Source organism: Lemur catta, chromosome 1 (genome assembly GCF_020740605.2).
Source record: "Lemur catta isolate mLemCat1 chromosome 1, mLemCat1.pri, whole genome shotgun sequence".
In the NCBI taxonomy this organism is placed as follows: Eukaryota; Metazoa; Chordata; class Mammalia; order Primates; family Lemuridae; genus Lemur; species Lemur catta.
This window is the reverse complement of record NC_059128.1, coordinates 260,940,850-260,958,829: the sequence shown is the minus strand read 5'-3', so window position 1 is coordinate 260,958,829 and position 17,980 is coordinate 260,940,850. Positions and strand designations below refer to the sequence as shown.

The 17,980-nt window shown below is 31.5% G+C and overlaps 1 long non-coding RNA gene across 4 annotated transcripts in view; it reads right to left on the bottom strand.

The window, feature by feature from the left end:
- Positions 1–15,537, bottom strand: part of LOC123630648 — a 274,507-nt gene extending 258,970 nt beyond the window's left edge. Inside the window, exon 1 of one of the 4 annotated variants that reach the window (XR_006732729.1) lies at positions 15,500–15,537. This is a non-coding gene — a long non-coding RNA (uncharacterized LOC123630648). Of the gene's footprint in view, positions 1–14,049; positions 14,111–15,003 lie in introns of those variants that run through there. The other 3 variants (XR_006732730.1, XR_006732727.1, XR_006732728.1) reach the window with 3 other exon arrangements.
- Positions 15,538–17,980: the final 2,443 nt, after the last annotated feature.

The window sequence follows — 17,980 nt, the reverse complement described above, 5'->3', positions numbered from 1 at the left end:
CTAATACATCTTAATTAAAAAATGGTTAATTTGACTTTGGGACTCTATTTCATGTCTAAACAGCTGAATTAAGCTCAAGGGCTGTTCCAAATGTAAATATTCAGACCTGTACATAAAAGACAATAATTAAGCTAAATACTGATTTCCTTTCCAGACTTTAAAACTCATACCAGGTTTCATCTGGTGTTTCTTTCCCTTAATTTACCAAACAATAGAAATAGCCTCAGAAAGAGAAAGAAGATAATTGTGAACACCATTCAGCCTTTTGATGATAATCAAAATAACCAGTTATTCCAGAAAGGAAAACCAAAAGAACTAGCAGATTAATTTCAGAAAGAAATCAGAGAATTGAAAATGTATATTTCATCTTCTCCTAACTGGAAAGCTGGGAATACATGAAACTTGGATTTTAACTTTATTGCTTTTTCTTATGTGAACTTGCACTTTGAAAAGTGAAGTGGGTCCTTTGAAGTTTTGCCCTAGTTTAATTAATGTACTTATGGCTCCTTGAAGAAATGTTTCAAAAGAAAATATGAATGGAAGATATGGCTGGCATGCCCGCCAGTTAATGCTGAGTTTTAAAAAACATAAAGCAGGCAACATTCACTACTTTTCAATATCCTTAGTAACTTGCCACTCTGTTTTCTGTTTCATACTTTACGATGGCAAGATGTTGAATACTTTGATGCTTCTTTAAAAGATGGTATACTAGAAAAGAGTAACATCTCAAAGGAACGGGCTTCCTTACCCATTTCAATGATGTTCACATCTGGATTAAATTTTATATATCTTTATTTAACTGGAAGAGACATTATTAATTTTTGGTTATCTAACAAATACTATTAAATCAGTTTTTTTATTATTGCTAATTTACAGATAAGGAAGGGAGGTAAGGGAAGTAATTTTTCTACATTTTATAACTTGTAAGTGGTAGAGGTGGGATCTAAACTTGCGTAATCTGTCTCCAGTATTCACTCTTTTAACAATGCTTTACTACTCTACTAGAACTAGTACCCTTTCCAAGAGGCTGTAGTAGCTGCTAGTATTATTTTGTAAAATTTTATATTAAAAATTACTTGCCTCCAATTATCTTCAACTTCTTTCTGAGAGGAGGAAGGAAAGGAGAGATGTCATGGGTTTTATATCTGGGTTAATAATATATAGCGAAATAATTCAGTCATTATACACGTAGCATCTCCCATTCCCCTAAGAGTATATTTGTTAGTAACTAAACTGATTTTGATTAAATCTTCCTGGTGATTATTTAAGAAATTTCCTGGTGACAAGGTGTCACGTAGAAAGCCAAAGGCAATGGCCATGAATGTCAGAATCACAATACTATGAACTAGAGTATTTATCATTAAATCAAGGGGGAATATACATTTAGGAATAGAAATCTTCTGTTCCATTTTGCCACGCTAATTAAAGGGTGCTCCAACATAAGTAATAGACCAATTCATTGCTGCTTATAACATTTCTGTGTTCGTCTTCATTAAACATTAAATTTCTTAATAACTGAATACAAAAATACACATAATGAGTTCAGTTGATTTCATAAATGGCAAAAATAAAAATTCTCCCTTTTATGAAGATATGTATGTATGTATCATGTCCAGAAAATACCCAAAGAAATGACTAAACACATACACACACAATTATCTTTGGAAAAACAAACTATCAGGCCACGAAACAAGACAAAGAGGCCAAAAATAGGCTGGGTATGGTTTTTTACATATGTTACTAATTTATTTTTAAATCCTGTTATAAACTAAATTATTAAATCTTTAGGGACAGTCTTCTTCATTTGGGGACCAGACATACGCACAATGATTAAAAGTTACTGCACATATAGACCTTCAGAAATTTTCATTGACTGATAGTATTACAAAATAAGCATCAAAGTTTTTTCCTCGAATACTCAAGTTTTAATTAGATGCTATTCCTTTGGAAAGTAACTGAATCATTGAAAAATAAGGGCTCTAGAAGCAGCTTTAAGAATCTTTCAGTCTTTAAGGAAACGAGCCATATTGAGAAGGGGAACCCAGTGGGAGACACAAAATTCATTTTATTAGGATTATTCATTCATTTATTCATTCAACATATATTTGTTGAGCATCTATTATGTGCTATGTCCTGTTCTGAAACAAAAATAAGAATAGAGTGTTAGATGCATTATCAGGATAGGCTGCAAACAGAATATCAATTAATGGTTTTGTTGAATTCAGGGACCTTCCCAACAGACTTATATGGTAAATAAAAGTGTATTTTTCACAGAAACTTGTTCAAAGAGATTTATGCTGGTTTTGATTACTTTTTTTCTTTTAAGCTCATGATAAAGAAAATTTACTTGCTTGGTTAATCTAATTTAGACTATTTTCTATTTTTCTTATGTCGGTTCCTTTCTGTTTAATACCCACAACCAAGTTGTTATCTTCATGAGGACAGAAACACTGACAAATGTGTTTTTAATAAATGTACAGAAATGTTTTATTCATTATATTGAAAGTGGCTAAAAGTTGGCTAACTGCTTTCACTGAAGATTGATTTTAATTATTCCAGGGAGAAGTTAGGTATTACTATGATCTGTGATACTCCATGCCCTTCGTTTATCTTTTCCTTTCTTGTAACATTTACCTAGTAGCTATTTCACACTCCATCAGAGACTAGAATAACAAAATAGGGTGAAGAGTTTATCAGTTAATCTTGTAACATTTCCTTTTAAAAGAGTATTTACTTTTATTTGTAATTTAAAAAAATTAATACAAAAGAATGGGATAATCTAATCTCTTTAATCCTTTTTGGCTTGAATTTTATTTAATTTTTTAATACAATTCAAATTAGCCATGGATCAGAAGGAAATATTATTTCTTATCAGTGGGTAGCAGGGCCTACAATGAACAAATATTTCTGACAGGGCAGGATAAAATATTCTACATATGACAATTATCTTGGTAGGATTTGGAAATCATTATGATCCATACCAACCAGAATTCCCATTTGGTTTTCTATAAACTAGGCTTTCTTAGAAAAAGACAAGGAAAAAACTCAAAGAAATCCCTTCTCTTCAAAAGAAAACTTATTGATAAATTACATTCCTAACTATTATTATAGTAAGACAGCTATTATAGAGAGTAAGTCCTACACATTTAAAATGTTATAATTGGCTAGAAATTTTGTACTTTATCACTTCATAATTGGTCTACACAGAAGAAAAACATAGTTTTTTTTCAGAATTAAATATAAATTCATGTTCTCTTATCAAAAATTAAAGAAACACATGGGAAAAATGATTACCTATTGATATATTGGTTCTTGCTCCATATCAAACACATGAAAAATAGTGTCTTCAGAATATAAATATCAATGTTTCAAAATAAAAATCACTATTAATGAAAAAGTCAAATCTATTTTTATTTACCCAGAAATTTTTTTATTATCACCAAACAAAACCCTGAGATATAAACTATTCTAGATAAGAATTCCAAAGCATAAAATAATTTCTAGGAACTAAATTCATCTCAATAAATAAATATACACATAATACACACATATTACTATATTTTTACTTCTATCCCTGCAAACATGCTAATTTTGTGAATTATACTTATTTCTGCACGACCATAGTTGCTTTTTATAGCAGTTGTATTAAAGCAAACAAACACAGACTTGAGAGAAAACAGAAATGGAGACTGATAAACTAAGTAGTATGATATCTTTAAAATAAAATTGCTTAAGTATTACAGCAAGAATAATAAGCATGTGTTAAATGAGGAGAAAAAAATGATTTCAGTGAAAAGTTCAATGCGTTTTTCATGAGGAAATGGATACAAAGTTGACATATTTAGCCAAGGATACCTAAATTGGAGGCACTTTTAAAATATCCTAAAGTAATTCTACCGTTGTTTACTTCTTGATCTCTACATATTTCTGATGAACTCAATGTAAAAAAAAAACATTTTCTTTTTTAAAATCAGCTTCTTCCTCAAAGGTGATTCATTTTGTTTCTCAAATACGTGCCATGAAATTGATCTTTTTACATACTAAAATCAGAGTAACTCCAACCACTTTCATGGGTCAGTAATGATCAACTGATGCAAGGTGACATCCAGAGTAAAACAGTGCAATATGATGAAGTCAACCATATTTTTATAAAACCAAAGATACATAGTATAGCAGTATGAAAAGCTAGTATTGTTTTTAAATATCCATATTAATTTGCTTATTCAGAAGCCTTCAAACAAGGTACATGTTTAAAAATGCATTTAACACCTACGATAAAATTAAGGGGAAAAAAAGCACTGTCGGAAGTTGATTGTCTTTTTCTATTACATACAAATACATCTAATTGAGCAGAAGCACAGCAGTGGAATTTTGTAGTGTCCATTGCATGTTTGAACTGTGAACAAGTCATCTATATATTCATCTGAGAGGGAGGCTTACTGCCAGCTGGTGTCAGAAATGCAATCAATATTGGGCATTGTATAGTTGTCAAAAATAATAATAAGATTTAAGCATCATTGACCTTGGCCAAATCTGAACTGGTTATTAAAAAAATGTTAGAAAGTGATGTTACTATTTTAAGGGGCACTAATTATCTGTAGTATACAGCCTCCAAAAAAAACTATAAAAACAAATTTTTTATCATTTATTGATAAATATTCTTATTATGTAAGAATTTTATAGCATAATAAATATAAATAAAATTAAAAAAAAAATATTTTGGGAAATGTATTAAGCCACTAGTTTTCCCTAAATCTCTTACATGGAATTGAATTATTCACAGAGATGTAGTCTGTTGTAATAAAAGACAACAGATTTGGAGTGGAAAAAATTTTCAGACAGCTCAGTCTTTGTTAGCTATATGATATTATTTTACTGTGTGGGGTAGAAGAGTGTGATATCTTCTCCCTCCCAGAGTAAAGGTGTGTATTATGTGAAAGGGCTTTGCAAACAACATTTTAATGTACTACTTTCCTCTTATTTATTTTATTTAAAGCAGCTGCTTATTAGCAAGTGTGAATAATATCCAGATGACATTCCCAGACTGTTTATCAATATATGCACTTGGGGATGCACTCAACAGAAACTTGTAAACAAATTCAATAGGTGACTTGGGTAAGAACTTCTAAATAATTTAATCTTGTTTTCCTGCAATGAAGATCTTTTCAATGTTTTGTTAGAAATGCTTGCATTATCCTAGTAGAGTAAACCATCTTAAACTTGAATTAGTCACATGAACTGTGGAAATGTCAAAGATAGCATAGAACATAATAAGAAAAGTCTCTCTAAAACTATTCCCATTACTTTCAAGCAAATATTTGTCTCTATTGTCTAAATATTGGGTTTTTCTTAGCTCATATCATATATGAATATATGAGGTTAAATATGTTAAGAATCATTCTAAATAACTCAATGTCAAGGACAATGGCTTAATTATTTTCCTTACACCAAAAAAAAAAAAAAAAAAAATCAGCAACCCAGGAGAACTTTTTAAAAAAGAATATGAAAATTGAATCCAACAACATGAATATTTGGGCCAATCTAAAATTATAGTTAAATACTTGTGATACTTAACAAGAGGAAAGGAATGGTGGTAAAAAGTTTAAATACGATAGGAATATTTCTTCAGCATCTACTCGGAATAACATATACTAATTCTCTTTTCCAGAAAAATTTTTCATCAATAACTCAAAAATATTGAGCCCTCACTTTGCATAGTTCAAATATGAATGAATCTCAGTTAGCATGGGACCATGTCAAGCAAGAACTGCCTGTAGTACTTTAATTAAAGTGATCCTATTTTCATATTTCATCCATTAGAGAAAAAAACTACTATGTTTTTGGTACCAGACCTGCATTTTTGAAATTATGTAAAAAGACAACTAAAACCAAACGAAAAGTATACTTACAGAGTAGAATGGATAAATAAATTGTGCCATAATCACACAAAGAAATACTACAAAGCCATAAAAAAGAACCACCCACTGATATATGCAACATGAAGAAATCACATGGACAAAATATTGAGTAACGTAAGCCACACAAAAACACATACATTCTACATGCTTCTATTTATATGAAATTAAAAACTGGTAAACCTAATATAGGCTGATAGATGTCAGATAGGGATGAGAGAGTCCTTTGGGGTGGGGAAATTTGTATATCCTGATCTGGGAGATGATTATATGTACGTATGTACATAATCACATATATACACATGTGTAAAACATTCATCCAGATGTATGCTTAAGAATCATGAATGTTAAATACTTTTACTTAATAATATTTTCAATCTCATAGAAAAAGAAAAAATCCAACTAACAATCCTTACTTTTCAGAAAAGATGCTAGCGAACATTTCAAAAAGACTCTTTAAAGTATCAGAGTGCCCTAGAATACACATCAAAAATGAAATTACAATCTAGAAACTTTTAATAGTGTGACTTTCCAGAAACTATAACTCATGGGCTAGTTTATATTCAGTTATATACACTTTTTATTGGTCTTTTCAAGATTTCCCAATTAGGCTAAACATCCCTTCTCTTATATTCCCATACCACTAAAGTTTTAGAAAGAGAAAAAGAATATTTTCTGACTGGATATAAATGACTTTACAGGGTAAAGGGCCTTATGTAGACAAAGAAATATAAAACTGGAAGGAAAATCTGTGATCAAAGCCAGTTCTCCAGGCACCAGTGTTATCACCATGAGCAGAAAGGCCATTTTTCCCCCTGTAAGTCTCCATTTTCTTTTGCATAAAATAAGAGTGTTAGAGAAATAACATTCAATGATCCTAGCTCTAAAATCGAAGACTCAAATGTATGAGTGTTGAAAAGTGATTTTGAACCCAATTTTTCAGTGTATCATAATATTTTTGAATCATAATAGCATGACATAACACTTAAAAACAAACTAGCTTATAAAAAGTATTTTATGCCCATATCCTCATTGTTTTAAAGCTTAGTCTTATCACTAGAGTATAGAAATCTAATTTTTAAGCCAACAATTGGTCTATAATAAAGTTCAAGTTGGTGACTGGTTATTGCTTAATTTAGAACAATACTAAAAGTATTCAGGAAACCTACTGTATAAAACCTACTGTATAAAAAAAAAAAAACCCAGCATGGGCATGGGCAATATACATAACCTAAATTTTGTACCCTCATACTAAGCTGAAAAAAAAAAAACCCTGTATTTCTCTCTGTCTGTGGCTGACTTTAATATTTTTATAACTCTATTTCTTCTTTCTTCAATTGTTAAAGAAAAAGAGAGGGAGATAGAGAACATTTGTATCAGAGGGTTATATTTAATGTTCCTTCATTCTCTCAAGGTCCAAGATCATTAAAAATGTGGGACAAAGAATAAAACGTTGGGTTAGAAGCACCATTAACACAGGTTCAAATCCAGACATCAGTACTTACTAGCACTGGGATTGGCAAAAATTACTTAAGCACTCTGAGCTTCCCATTGTACAGATAATCATCCCCACCTCACATGGTTATTTAGATGTTTAAGTGAGATGAGATTTACAAAGCACCTGCACAGGATCTGAACAAGTGCATCAATGACTGGCCATGCATAATACTTTCAAGGGCAGGAGTCAATCTCTTGAAAGAATGTCATAGATAGGATAGATAAATGTTCCATCATCATACTCATAACTAATGGGTCAGTTTTCTAATTACTTCCAAGGTCAAATTTTTGAAATTCTTTCAGTAATATTCTTAGAAAAGCAAATCATCATTGAAATACTAATGGATTTGTTAGGGTAAATCTCTGCACTTATATAAGGTAAAATTTCTTTAATTCTCTGGTCCAGTGCAATCCTCTACCTTCCACCTTCCCTTCTTCCTTTAACCATAAACACGCCTTTCCAGAAGAGTTTTAGAAAAACTTGAGTATTCCTAGCTACAAAGAGAAGAAATCCATTTCAAGCCCAAGAAAACTTGGTCAAGAACAGGCCTTTAATTAATAGGATAATATTTACAACGGCAACTTATCACCATTGTTCATGTAAGTAGCTCCAAGTAAAATGCATGGATTAGAAAAAGAAAGTTGTTTTCCAGATATGTAGGTTCATGGTCATTGCTTTTAATCTGATATGCAAAACAGTTTACCAGTCTTGCATATTTTTAACAGTGTACGTACATTTTACTCTTGATATTTTCCTTATGATTAGGTAACAAAAATATAAAGATCACTCTCATAAATACACACATGCATACACACACCATTTTGTGAGCATGCACGTACACGTACGCACACACATACTTTTTCCACCTATACCTGAATCATTTTGTATGTTATCAGGGAGTATATAACACAAATGGCATAAGGCCTAGAGTGTATCTGCACACATAATAATCAATTTTTACAAACCAGCTATAGGTTTTGGTCTGGTTGTAATTTCCAGTATCTTAATGGTTCTGCTGCCACCTAAATGGAAATTGTTCCAGGTACTCATAAGCATTAATTCCCTTCAGCTAGTAAACCTAGTAATGATGCTTCCAATCCAATTTAAAAACCATTAAAATGTAGTGACTTTTAAACTTATTATAATTTAGCTAATTTCTGCAAATTTTAGTTTAGAAGAAAGCAGCTGTGCATTTGAACATCTGGAAATTACTTTTAATTGCACTTTTCTCAAGTGAGAAGCAGCAGCTCTACCTGCAATGCTATTTGCATCTCTGACCACACAAATGCTAGAAAACACCTGTGCTCTCTATATAATTTCATTTTGGGCAACATAATCTAATTTCACTATTAATATAGACTTTTATGTGATTTAACAATTGTAATTTCATCTTGAAGTAGGCTTTAAGATGGAAAATGGAAATTGTAAGATATTTACTCATAAGTTATTCACTTATCTAAGAGGAGAGGACAATTTTCATGCACACGGCTAATTCTGAAAGTTGAAAACATGCAAATATAATTACATTCATATTAAATTATTTTGGCATTGAAAATTAAAACAAACTCCAGATATGAGATGGCCTAATAGCTTACATTTTATCAAAGACCTATTTATTCAATAAATCAGCCCTTGGTCTTGGATTAGGCATTTTGAACTACTGATGACCAAAATTGATTACTGCCTTTTAGTAACAAATACCAGTTTCCAAATTAAATATGTGGGCACAAAAATATGTCACAAAAAATGTTATAATACTGTAAATATTCTGAACTGATTATTTGTTTCACCTGCCAAAATTACAAATCACTCTTTGTTTCTATTTTATCGTTGATTATTTCCCTGACAACTGAAGGTGTTTTAAAGATAGCTAAATCACACTTCAGTAGGAATTTTCTGTCTACAAACCTTTTCGAATATCACCTACCTGAATGTATCTAAAACTGCTTATTGAAGCAAGAGGATTGTTGAGCCCAGGAGTTCAAGGCTGCAGTGCTCTATGATTGCACACATGAACAGCCATCGCACACCAGCCCAAGCAATGTAGTGAGACCTTGTCTCTAAAATACAATACAATAAAATAAAAAATTGGCTTTGGACCAAAAAAAAAAAAAAATCTCTCTAGGAAATATTTATGAACGGACTCCAGGAATGGAGAAGAAAGAACATGTGATCAGGTTAGAATCCCACAGAAAAGGCAATGGTAATATACATACAATTTTCCAAAAATTGCTATATTTGCAGAAAATTCACTTCTAGATCACTATACTCCATGAGGAATGTAATAGAAAATTTTAAAAGTAATGATTTTGAAAAGCAATTTGTTGATGAAATCTCAAGTAGAATTGGAATAAAGCCAATCCCACGAGACAAATTTCAGATCAACTGCTTCTATCACTGTTTAAATATTTTGGACATAAAAATGTGTGTTGATATATGCTATTTTGAGCACAAAATACAGTTTAGTAACTCAAAAGTAGAATATGCATGTTCTACTATTTTTAGCAACTTGACCTTCCATGCACAATCGTCATATTCTTCAGGTAAATGCCCAGGTTTAGGGCAAAATGAAAAACTAATGATTATTGCTAAGGCTGAGTTAGCTTGGTTAATATGCTGATTCATGCAATTGAATGAGCTGACCAACCCAAAGTGGGAGTTTTGTTTAAAAAAAAATCATTATCCATAGAAGAACCCTACTTCTGCCAAAGAAACCCCCATCACTGACCCTCCAATGAACCAGAATGTGTTTGCTGCAACCCCTTTCTCTCTGTAAAAATATCTGGGATTAGTGATATAAGACTCGGAAGCAAGACAGGGATTTTAATATGGGAAATGACTGCATGAGCCTAAAACATCATAGATCCTACAGACTGGACCACCACCATCTTTTTTGTCACCCCACTTTCTCAACAGTTCTTAAGTGAAGGATGAATGAAAGCTGCTCTCACAGCCCACTGTCTACCTTTCCAGTTTTTTGTTTATGTATGACTAGCAAGTAGTAATTAGTCACTATAAAAACACACCATGTCATTAATCTCAATCTTATTTTCTATTTTAGTTTTTAAACCGAAGTCTACAGAAAGTGAATATATTCCTCCCATTTATATAAACATTCAAATAAGACAATCACACCTTTCAAAATCTCTGCAAATAGTAATGTAGTTTAGAGTTACAGGAAAGAACATTTTTTGAAATATTTTCAGATATTTCCCCTACAGATGCTGACCTCTTGTTAGTGGAAGAAATGTTAAGTAAGGCCCCGACAGCTTGGTCTCATGGTATTTTGAGAGATGTTATGTAATGTTTCAATAACAGCAAAACGAAGACAATTATAAATTTAGTAGATATCAGTTTTTTTAAGCAAATGATAGCGTTCTAGATTTTCCATAAATTTAGTAAATTTTTAATACCAATAAAAATCAAAGATTTAGAATTACTCCACAAATATACTAATGTATGCTGAATATTCAGTGCTTTAAATGATCCAAATCATCAGATATGATGTGATCTTTTATACCGATTTGTATAACTCTCAGTAAGAAATTCAAATATTTTGTTTAAACAGAGTACTATGGAATAAGAATAAACTTAGAGCCTGCTATCAGACTTTCCAATCTCACGCTTACAAGACAGATGTCTCAGGACATAGGCAGAAACACAGGTCAACAAACACACCTGAATACATAAACAGGAAAAAACTAAAAAAATTCTTATAGTTTTTTAAGAAAAAATTTTGAACATCAAAAAACAGGTCCCTTTGCTGATCTATTGGTCTTGACTTTGAGAAAAGGATGTCCAGCTAGACATAAATCATAATCGCTTGAATATATAATAGGCCAGATTACTTGTAAAATGAACCCTGCCATGTTTAAAAATGATATCGAATAGAAATGTTTGCTTTATCATAATTTAAAAAATTAAACTGATATAAAGTAAAAAATTGCAACAAGTGCAAATCAATCCTTATTTTATTTTAAAATTAAAAATCAGAGAACGTTTTTTATTCAATACTACTTATATTTAACTCAAAGTGCAATATTTAAAAAATTATTCAGTTATATAAGCTATAGTTATATGTTGACTAGAAATATGACAGTTGTTCATCTAATAAAAAAGTAAAATACTACAGTTAATTCTACGTGAAGAGTCTTACAATGTACTATAAATTATAATTTTTTAATATTTCAGATTTATTGTATTAATGAAATGTCAAAATATTATCAGCAGTTTACATGAAAAGTATCATCTTTTATTTTAGCACATGCTTTCTTCAAAACAACAAAGGTTAGTGTCTTCACCTGCTTGTCTTGTCTACTTTTGTTACTGCAAATCCAAGATCATGCTGCCTATACTAATCTTTTATGGCCAACGTCACTGAAGTTGTGCCAAAATTCAATAATTACGTTCAACCTAATGTAGCTGTGCATTTATCTCATTGCTGAATTTTAGACCTCTCAGAACAAAGCACTTCATCTAAATGATGAAATGCTCTCCTAAAATGCCCTATTGTAAATATTTCTCACATTTTAAAAATTGTGGATGAAATACTGCAGTATTAATGCTTTACTTTCACCACAGAATAAAAGTTGATGCTTAATTATTTAATGTCTCTTTTAACTAGGGGGAAGAAAATATTTTATGTGCCTGTTGCATAATTGAAATGAATAAACAAAAGCTCTGTCTCACTTAATATGGTAAAGGTCCTTAATTAGAATTTACCCCTACAAATGAATTTCACTTTTTCTGAAGAGTGAAGAAGTTTCCACATTGTAAAATGGAATAGATTTTAACATTTCCAAAAACTATGGGAAAAATTAATGAAACAAATTATTCAAGCTACTCTTTACAGATAGAACAAATTCAACAAAAACATTGAAATATTTTTCTTTTTAAAAGTAGTTGCATTTCTGTATATTGTTCTTAAAATGTTAACTCGATGAAGAAATGTAATCAGTGTTTTGCATTTATGGTCCCAAGGAAAATTAGCTAATAATACTACCAAAAAGCCTACATTATGGAAGTATTCAATTACAATTCATTGCCATAGCAAAGGAAAGTAAATTTCCTAGCTATTTCAGGAAAGAACATAATATGAATTGCTCTCAATACTTACTTGCATCTACCTCAATTCAAAAATATCTGTCCGTAATCATGTGTACAATGAAGTTTCTTCTGAACTCACAAACTGACATATCTGTGTACTCTAAAAGTTCTATATTTAATGACATTCACTTTGCAATGACCCCTAATTAACAACAACAAAACCCCTATAATTTTCAATTAAAACATTTCTCCGTAAATTTTAGAGAAATATTCTGCCAATGTCAAATGCTAAGTAAAATAATTGATTCAAAATAATAAATAAAAACAGAAGATGTGTATATGAGAGCTAAAGTAAAAATAAAATTCAAAAATTACTTCAAGCAAGAATCACGCTGAACAAGAAAAACCATCTTATTTTTTCTGCACCTGTTTGATGACAGTAAATGATAAAATGTTTCATTTTTATCCAAATGCTGAAATATCTACCTATATTAACTTCTTTTTTATAAAATAACAAAGATTACGTTAAATGAGAAATCAACTGTAAACTCACATACAAAAAAATCCAGATAAATTTCTATTAGTAACTTATAGAATTTATAACTTCTATGTATTTTAATGTTGACTGATATGAAAATTTCAAATACTCCATGCCTCAATTCAACTAATAGCAAGGTATATGCAGTATACTAATTCAGTCCAAAGCAAACAGATATATATATATATTATATGTATATAAATTAAGTGGATCTGAAAGGAATCAAGATGCATTTTCTAATCCTAAACTTTATCTAAAGTTAATTTTCACTCTTTTTTACTACCCAAATTAGCAACATTTTACCCTATGGAAAGGGAAGATAAACATAGTGATAGTTATGATAGACATACCTATTAAGACAGCTCTAAATTAGGTTTCTCTTAAAGGATATTTTAAAAAGAAATATGATTATATTTAAAAATAAAGCTGTACTCTAGATTACCGTGGATTAACATTTAAAGCACAGTAGTATTTAGGATACAGATAATAGAATTTCTTTAAAAAAACAAACAAAAATAGAGCAACCGAGATTCCACTTTTCTGTTTTTAATTACTCTGTAGTGTACCTATTTTTAATGCATAAAAATATTGCTAAAATGGCTATATAAAAATACGAGGTTGTTAATATCTTATTACTATAGTATTTCATTGCAACTTGTGAATTTAACTCTTAAAACACTAGAGTATAAAATAATGTTATCGGCTGACATGACAAAATTCAGTTATAGTAATATCAAAATTAATAACAGTTTCAAAAATTGGGTGTATGTGCCTTCAGAATTTCTGTCATTAAAAATCATCTTTTTATTGCAATACAGCAATTAAATGCAGTTATTTCAAATTATTCAGCCATGTAACATTTCCATTAAAACATTTGTTAGAAATAATATCAAGGTGTTACTAATAACAAATGTTAACGTTTTTTAAAATCCTATACACCATGACATTTTAACATACACAAAAACCACATTTTAAAAATGTTAAGCTTAATTGTGCGCACAAGGAAACTTCTAGAAAACTTCATTACTTACTGTTCACTGAGTATTACTTACAGAGATTAACAGTTTTAAGAATTCATCTGTTATTTATCCTGTATTGTTTTGAAAAACCTTTTCGTACTGTATACTTCTCAATTAGATGATCACCCCTACTCTGGTCTGCTGAGAAAAACAAAAACTCGGTAAATCTTCTTTAAGATTTTTCTTATTCTAACGTATTTTAGGTGCAACAAGCGAGGAATTCATAATGGTAAAAGCAACAATATGAGAAAAAAATTTAAATGCTTGTTTCATATTTACTGTATAAAGTCATTTTGACATGCCTATACAACTAGTTGTGGCAGCTTTCAGGCATGATTTCTAATCAAAAAAAAAAGAAGAAGAAGAAAAGAAAAGAAAAGAAAAAAAAAGAAAGAAATTGCTCCAGGTTCTTTATAGAAAGCTTGCCGCTGGGAAGTTGATTTTGGCCAAGTGCCAAAATCATGTGCAAAGGGGCCTCATTACGGATTCATGGCAGCCTTCAGCACTAACAAAAAATGTGACCCAACAGGCTAAATCAGCGACTAAAATTAAAAAGTAAGAGACAAAGACAACTTACTTAATATTCCTTCCAAAGCAACATTAAACTTTTTTTGGTAATTAAACCCTTATTAGTCTAATGCAGTGTTCCTCTGTCCTCAAATGATTGTACAATTACTCTTTAAAACTTGTCAATTTCCCTTCTAAATAACACTTTCTTTCTGTGCCAGTTTACAAAGATTTCACTATATAATAAAACTCTATATCCACTGTAATCGGTTCAATAGCAGAAAACCAAATCGTAAAAATGCAGACTACAGTATTCCTTTAAGATTTAAACAAACAAACAAAAAATAAGCAAACAATAGTCAGTATGTTTTAAACTTCTACAAAAGGGAACATGCAGCCTCTAAACTCACATCGATTGCGATTCACTAGTTTCACTGCCCAACTTTCCCCCCAAAAAGTAGATTCGATACGTAGCCTTACCTAGATGTCTTCTGGCTTTTTCTGCAGATCAAAAAGTTTCCTGCCTAAGCACACAGATATTCTTTCACAAACCATAAAGGCCCTTTTACGAATCCAGCACTGTAACAAGCTACTACCCACACCATGTTGAGAGCCAGTGCGTCAGCTCTCAAGATAAAATACCTTGCTAATACACAATTAGTGGGAAAGGTTGTCTTTTAGAGAATTTATCTTAACGAAAGAAGGAAAAAAAAAAAAAGCTTTTTTTTTTTTTTTCTTGAAATAGCAAAGAGGGTGCGGTCAGATGTTAGGTTTTTGCCTGAGAAAAGGGCCCTACACTGCACTAGTACCTAAATACTAGCAGAAGCTGCCTGGGAAGGGAGCCAATGGAAGGACTTTGTTTGACCCAGCTGCCAATCTCCCCTGAAGCCGTGCGCCAGACTAAACACTCACACTATTTTAACTCAAATCAGGCTACAGCAGCTGTTTGCTTTCCGGCTCTGAGCTCTGCACCCACCATGGCCTGTGCAGTTCACCCGCGAGCTTTGCTAGCTGCCTGGTTGAAATCTGTTCCGGGTTGGGATTTGTCATTGGAGAGCAAATTTTAACCCTATTCCTCGTGGCAGATAGGCACTGTGTGCTGTTCAGCATTTGGAGCTGGTCATTTGGAGTAATTTTATGATCTTTTAAAAGAAGAATGATATTTTATACCATGGAAGAGTTTGGGGATTTGAAGGTAACAAACATTTCTACATTTCTTTGAAATTCTAACATAAACACTTCTGATATGTCAAAATTAACACTAAAATAGCCCTTGTGTGTAGCAAGAACAAGGTCCCTACACCACACCTCTAAGGACAGAGATGATACACATTCACCCCAACCCAAACCTCTTCAACTACAGCAAGATGGAAAGTTGGCATCACAGAACCGGACAGACTCACATCATTCTAGGAGTTAGTACTGACTCCTCAATGCTCTGGAAAGTTCCTCCAGAAGCAACACGTAAGCACACAAGAAGTTTGTTTTCCTTATATGAAAAGGTACCAAGTGACCCAATTTACCTTTTCTAAATTTCTAAGCATATTTAGGTATTAGGCTATGTGTACAAATCACATTCTGAAGTGTAAAACATTAAATTTTTCCCATTGTTAGTCTAAAGTAAAAAAGAAAATAGAAGTTAGGATAAGTAAAATTTAAGTAATAATTAAAATTATCTCATTGTAGTAGAAAGACAAGATCCAGTAATTGAGATCTAATGAGTGCCAGATAGTAGCCAAACTTGAAGTACATGGAGAAAATAAGTCAGTTAGTCATTTAACATGTAGAAGAGAGAAAGACTGTCAGAAGAATGTAATAACATGGACTATAACAGAGTTACTTTTACTCATGACAAAATCCCTACTTACTGGACAGCAATGGTGAGAGTAGCTAACATCTTTTTATTTAGAGATATGGGTGTTTGTTGTTGTGTCAGACAAAAGGATGTCTCTTCAAGAAGGGAAAATAACCAGAAAGAATTTTTGTTTTTTAACATAACTAATTTTGATCTGGCTGTGATGGTTCCCACTGCAGTCAGAAGAAGGAAAAAAAAGTGAAATGTTTGTGAAATACACTGAAGGTGTGCCCACAAATTTTTTTCAGAAAGTTGTTTCTTAGGCTTTAGGCAGAGTTTACTTTGTTTCTATTTTTCCCCAAATAACATGTATTTTTTTTTTTATCTTAGAACTGGGAATCTAAATTTTAAAAAATTATAATTTTACAATAAAATGTTATTTCCTCAGATAGGAAGTGGCAAAGATGGTTTGAACTATTAGGCTTTATGGGTGCACATAAACTGAAAGTCCTAACTGATTAAAATGCATGTCATGATAATATTGCACAGTAAATGAGTTACAGTCCTTATTCTGAAAGTGTTACATCTTTAAACTCAAAAGATTCCTATTGGATCTGGCTTCATATGTAGTGGTATATAGTTTGATGCTAAGAATTCTTATGGAATCAAATAAAATGCTGGAAAATGGGTTTTTGGTGCCCTTCTCTTCAAACCCAAGAAAATATTCAACATGCTTCTCCAAATGGTCTATTACAATCTATGGAATAATCACCACTATCACATTGCTACATTTATCTCTGCAGCAGCTATAGAATGACAGTCTTACAGTAGTAACTTGTTGATCTCAGTAATTACTTGTCTTACACTGCTTTCTTGTCTTGTCCTAAGACTTCTAATACGTAATAGCAGCTAGTTCACATTATGAGTATTATGGGTTGAATTGTGTCTTCCTAAAATTCAGATGTTAAAATTCTAACTCCTTGAAATGTAACTGTATCTGGAGATAGTGTCTTTAAAGAGTTTATTAATAAATTAAATGAGAGTGGACCCTAATCCAATATGACTGGCATCCTTATGAGAAGAGATTAGGACACAGAGGGAAGAGACAGGGAGAAGATGGCTACTATCTGCAAAGCAAGGAAAGGTGATCAGAAGAAACCAACCCAGCCAACACCTTAATCTTGGACTGCTAGCCTCCAGGACTGTGAAAAAATAAATTTCCATTGTTTAAGCCAACTAGTCTGGGTCATTTGTTATTTGTAACAAATTAATACGTCTAAGCAAAAAGAAGTGAGAAATTGTCCTACCTACTATTGGAATGCAATTCATTTCTGTACTCAAGTGTTTCTATATTTAAATGTTTGATTTTGTCCAAGAGAGCACGCAATTTATGCAGGAAGTGTACTTTATTCACATTTTCCAAAAAAGAGGAAAAACTATGTGTATGCCAGAGTTTTATATAAAAGGTATATAACATTGTGTTTAAAATCAAGGAAAATATAACACAGGTGCCACTTGTCCATGACATTTTTCATTTTTATATTTTGAACAGGAATACGGTACCTAACTCATCTGGTAAATAATAAAATAGTATGTGAACAATTAATATGTACAGACCGAAAATAGTTGTGAGACAAGCAGGTACCTAACTTTTCCTTTAGG